Source organism: Mirounga angustirostris, unplaced genomic scaffold (genome assembly GCF_029215605.1).
Source record: "Mirounga angustirostris isolate CCGP_5_RB_7025 unplaced genomic scaffold, mMirAng1.0.hap1 SCAF_7, whole genome shotgun sequence".
Classification (NCBI taxonomy): domain Eukaryota; kingdom Metazoa; phylum Chordata; class Mammalia; order Carnivora; family Phocidae; genus Mirounga; species Mirounga angustirostris.
In genome coordinates, this window is record NW_026991715.1 from 143,739,750 (window position 1) to 143,745,749 (window position 6,000).

Consider the following 6,000-nt stretch of genomic DNA (forward strand, 5'->3'; position numbering starts at 1 on the left):
ATATCAGACTTGTCAATCCCATGAGTCCGTACTTTCCCTTGTGTTGGTTAAAACAGTCACCTTATGTTTTTTTGTCACTTTATTTTAACTGATTCCTTGCAGTAACAGAGGGTTCTCTATCCCCGGATCCTTCTTTTATGCTAGTCCACTGAGTATACATTTACTTCTCTGTGCCTCTATTTCTTCTTCCATAAAAAGAAAAAAGAAAAAGAAAAGGATAAATGATATCTGCTACTTGGAAGCATTATGAATATTAAAGATATAATAGAAAATCAAGAATATGTGTCACAATGGGTGAAAGAAGCATCTCATAACTTCATTTTTCAATAATTAAATTCTATCAGATTTGAAATCACTCTTTACTAGGGTAAAAGATACCCAATACTAGCCAATATTGGGGGCAACATTTCCTCTTTATCATGATGTCCAGTTCCATAAAACGCTTAATAAAAACCTTGTCTTTGATCCGTCATTGTTGCTAATGGAAGCTCTTAGTGCAAGCCTTTATGATCCACTACAATGTGAGGGCCCTACAGCCTCTGTGCTAAGTATGGGCACCAGCATGTTTTGTGCAGGTCCTAAACTATGGTGATTATTTTTTAGTCCCTCCATTAAACACATTGGTTCACCCCAGTGAAAGTGTAGCTGCATCCATAGACACGTCCACTGATTGACACATCACCACACTCTTTTCCTCACTTACCCTCTTCTAACCTTGGCCACTCTTCCTTTTTTAACTTAGCATCTCTCTTAGCCCCCACCTGCTCTCTCTAAGGAATACCTGGCTAAATTTCCTCCCATGTGAGAGCTTGGATAGGAATGTATAACAGGTGTTTAAACATTCATGCATTTTGGTTACCTTGATATTAGGTGTGTGGTGTAGGACTTAGTGTTGTATAACTCCAGGAAGCCCCATTCCCTCTGCCTTCAGTATCAGTGGCACCCCCTGAAGCACAGCCCTGTACAGGGTGAATCATGATCCTAAATGGTGAGTTCTGTGAGCACTACCATTCAAAGTATTTTTTTTTAAAGATTTTATTTATTTATTTGAGGGCAGGGGAGAGGCATAGGGAGAGGAGAGGGAGAGAATCTCAAGTAGACTCTGTGCTGAGCATGGAGCCCAACATGGGGCTTGATCTCAGGACCCTGAGATCATGATCTGAGCTGAGATCAAGAGTCGGATGCTTAACCAACTGAGCCACTCAGGCGTCCCTCAAAGTATTTTTTAGCCAAACATTTCCTATGCCTTTTCCTGACTTCTCCACCTCCAGGGATCACCAGAGCACTACCCTGAACCTCCAACACACACCTTCACCTAAAGCGCACCCCGCTCTATGTTCACTGTGCATTGGCTATATTTGCTGGAGTACAAAAATGGAACTGTTTTCAGGAAAAGGTCCCTGTCCCTGAGCCCCTTTAAATCAGTTGTTTTCCAGTTGTCATGGTTGGAGTTTCGGCAAGCTAGCTCAGGCCAAGAGGCAATTTAACCTGTCCCTGGCTTTAAATTCTGTATGCATCCAGAGGCAGCAGACTGACCTGAGTGCTACTTGGAACTATGTAAAGATTTCTTGCCCAAGTCTGAAAATAAAACAACTTCTTTCTCCCCCCAGCTCAGCCAAGCCCTTTTCTCTGCCCTACTTACCCTCTGGTTTCCTCCTATTGGGAAAGCAAGAGAAAGGAGGCCGCTGTACCCATTAACCTCCTCGAAGTGTACAGGGCTCACCAGGAAATAGCCAAGGTGACTACACACATGCTAACGCTCCCGTATTGCTCACTCAGAGATGCTTGCAGGCTCACTGGTGTTGAGATGGGAAGGAAGGTAGGTCGTTGGTGAAGAACTGGCTAAGCCAGGTCCTAGGCCTGGGTCTTTACTTGTTTTTTTTCACTTTCATAAGCCCTTGAATGAATGAACAAATACTTTTATACTAGTTTTCCTCTGTTCCCCAAATTATATAGGATAATTATATATTTCAAAATTGTTATCTTAGCAGATTGAAAGGACTCCGGATACTAGTGGATGTGCAACCCTTCCTCTCTCAACCTCCCTCCATGCACCTGCTCACTCTTTAGAAGCATAAAAAAAATGCAGTCTGTTAAAGCCAAAGCTGATACCTTCCTACTCAAGCTCCTGGATGCCTCAAACCTCAACCCAAGCCATGGCAGAGATGGAGGACACCACTTTCCTATTTGAAGGAAGAAATGTATTTGTGAAGGATAAATATCACTGATCATAAAAAAGCAGAACTCTTCAGAAGATGTGCTCCTAGGAGAATTAATGAAGTTCCTGACTGGACCGAGATAATACTTTGAGTAAAATTTTCTTCTCAGAAAGTGTTGGAGGAGCATTTTCTGTTTGGCAATGAAACATATATCCATGAAGATAGTGACAGTGGCCTGAGATTCCTGGGACCAATAGTGCAGAATTGTGGAGTGCTGGCTGTGGACACAGGCTTCCTGGAGGAGGATGGATATGGAGGGAGCGTGCCCTGGACACAGTTATTGATCCTGGGATTTCAGAAGTTTTCTGGGATGACTGTCTCTGTGTCTGATTTTTTTCTGTCTAGAAAACACACACCCTTAGAGGCTGTAGGAAAGGAGTCTAAGGGACCTTCCTGGATCTGCACTTTGCTGAGCAGCAGCCCAAGCATGAAGTCGGTGCTGACCCTGATATGATGTGTAGAGGGGAGAGCCTCGACACCACCTTTCTGTCTCACGTCTATACCCAGCTTCTGGGAGTGAGGAAGAAAAAAGGAACACATTCCAAGGACAGGAGAGGGGATGGGGAACCTCCAATTGCCTGGGTCCAGCTTGCATGTCTTCTTGCTGGCTTCTTCTAACAGTGGGCAGAGCAAGAAATCTGCCACATATCCCGTGTTCCCTTCCTATGGAGCTCCCTGCTGTGGGCTTCATTTGAAAGACTTGTATTAGCAACTCATGTCCTTTGAGACTGTGGACATAGGAACTCATGGAAGGAGAGATCAAAGGTTACCCTTGGAAAGCTCAGGGTTAAACAATTCAAAGCCAACTTGTCAGTGATCCCTTTTTTCCTCTACCTGTCTCTGCCTTGATTCTGAAAGACAAGAAAAGAATAAGGGACTCAGACCCAACTCTGTCTCCTCTCTCTGGGGAAGGTGCAGACATCAATAGTCATGACTTTCTACATTGGAATACTAGAACTCTGTGTTCCTTACCTGTTTTTCATTTATAAGGGCATACCAATATTTTCTTATAATATTTCTTCTTTGGAAAACTCAAAGAATTTCTTCCTCTAAACAATCCTAAATTGATGTTTCACTCAGTATTCCTCTGCTTAAAAAGGACATAGCATTACAATCCTACAGGGCAGAGCTGGGGCTCTCACCTCTGATCTGTGCCTCTCAGGAGCTCCACACTGCTCTCTACGTCAGCCTGAACACAAAGGATGGCTGCCCCACCTGGTATGGGAAGGGGACTGATGATCAGGGGTTGGGGCGCTCTGTTCTCTAGCAGGTATCTGGAACCCTCTGAATAATCAAATCCAGGGTCACTGAATCACTGTGTTTGAAATTATACCATGCAGCCATCTACCACATGCCCCCAAATTTGTCTTTTCTCCTGGTTCTAATCCAGCCTGAGAGCTCCTATCTCTCTCTTTGCCAGTTTAGCTGCTTTGGAGAAGTGGGAAGAGGAAAGGAGGGACCAGAGTCCATCCAGTTGTTCTGTGGTCTGGGCCAAGCATTTCCTCACCTGATTGTTGTCACTAATTCCCCAAGTATTGATGAAGATGAATTCCTCTTTAGAAGGTGGAAAATTACAACCAGGAATCACATACCACACAACCAGACAGAAATAAAAATGTAATTTCAAAAGGAGAGAAACTTCTTTATCATCTGAAGATGTGGCCTGAGGCAAGTGGGATTTGGATGTGAATCCCAGATGCATATCACAGAGTTATAACACAGTCACGCAGGGTTTCTGAGGGTAGTGGTGGTGCAGAAAGGGGAAGATGGGCACTCAGTCTCTCCCTGACCCTAGGAGACACCTCTACCCATCCTGGACCTATGATATCCCTCCTCTCTTCTCTCATCATTCCTATTTTCTAGCTCCTTTGTTTCATCGTATGTTTTTACCTAGTACAATTTCTGTTCATTCCCACATAACCCAGGGTGTGTTGCATTAATGAGTCTGTTACTGCTGTTGGAAATCGAAGCTCTGTGTAGAGTAAGTCTCAGAATTGTCCCTCCAGAAGAGTGAGAAACTATTTTTCTTGCCCACCACCTCCTGTTTGTCATTGTTTGTAGGCTGCTCCAGAGCTCTTGAGTCCTCCCTACTTCTGATGCATCCTGCAGGGAGGCTGAGCCATCTCCTGCCACCAGAGAGAGCCCGCCACGAGAATGATTACTGTGGGCTCTGCAGAAGTATGGGCCTGTCGTGGGCAGCATTGTCTTCAATTTTCCAGCACATGTCTCCAGATCCAGATTTGTGAGAAAGGAACTTAAGAGTCAGTGGTTTACCCTCCTAGGATTGAAAACATACATACATACATACATACATACATACATACATATATATATATATATATATATACATAATCTGTTCTCAGTTTCCCATATAATAGTAACCAGCTTGCAAAACTAACTGTGGCATCTTGAGCTGCTTCTGTACATCTGTATTTCATGGTTCCACTTTCTTGTTGTCCAGTCTGCACACTGGGTGGGCAAGGCTGAGGAAAGCATCTGTTACTGGAATACTGAGCCAAGGTGTGCCATCTTAATCACGTGACCACTGCTCAACTATTTCTGGGCTTTCTAGCCACCTTATTCCCCTGGCCAGGAGCCTCACTGATCAGTTCCCTCACATCCATTATTCATTTCTGAAATCTGCTGTCACTCCAGTATCATCCTTGTAGCTTCCTAGAAAGGTCATCGTGTATGAAGACATCATTTTGAATAGAAAGGAATGATCAGGATGCACTGTTTCTAAGAAAACTGCTTCCCAACGGGCTTCCTTTTCTATGGCCTTTCCAAAAATTTTGCTTTCAAAATTATCACTTTTTTTCCTCAATCTCAGAACTGTGGCCAAAATGACTCTATTTAGTAGGTCAATATTTTCACTTTAATTCAAACCCTAGTATTGCAGAAGAAAAATTTATATCATAATCCCTTGGCCCTTAAGTCCTTCCTTACTATGTATATATTAGAGCAACCTGAGTGACAATGAAATAGGCTATGTAGGCCACAGACTAGGGATGCTATTAGCAATCACCTTTTTTCATGGCTCTGTCTACATTTTAATGGCCTCCTCTCCACACTGAAGCCCCCAAATGACTATGTGTCCTATTGATTTTCAAGGCCTGGAGCTAATGTGGGCACTCATTACTCCTAAAAGACTGAAGAGAGATTAAGGCAGAAAATTTGAAGTTGCTTAGTAACCTCTAAGTGTAAGTATGGTTTTGAGCAGCACTTTGTTTCTACTTTCTTCCTACAGAATTTTCATAGGATATATGAGACCCAGCTGACCTCCCCATATTAGCATGGCGACTCATCAGTGACTCTACACATGTGTATAAGCTGGTGAGCATAATGTAAATGCAAGATAATCATGCAACATCCTCTCACTCGTCCTCACACTGCCGTATGTTCTGAGGTACCTGGGGGATTTTTTCTTTATCTTAGAAAGTACTGTTAAGATTTCTTAACTTCCCTTCTCCCCTGGAGAGACAGGCCCCACAGTTCCCAATATTTCAACTAGAGACACACCTGTCAAAGAGAGTCACTCAGATATCATCACTATTGTTCCTCAGAAGCAAATAGTGGATAAGTCCTCTGAGTAATGAGACACCCTTCTCCTTCGAGTCATTAGCAGAAGACACTGTTCCTTTCTCCATCTCTGACGGTTCTAGAGAACAGACGTTCAATGCAAAGTTTCTTCAGCTGTGTATTCTCATATTCAAGCCTGAGGCTATAACATTTTTGACTGCTACAATCCAGCTGCTTTTTCTAGTCTGGTCCCACTAATAAC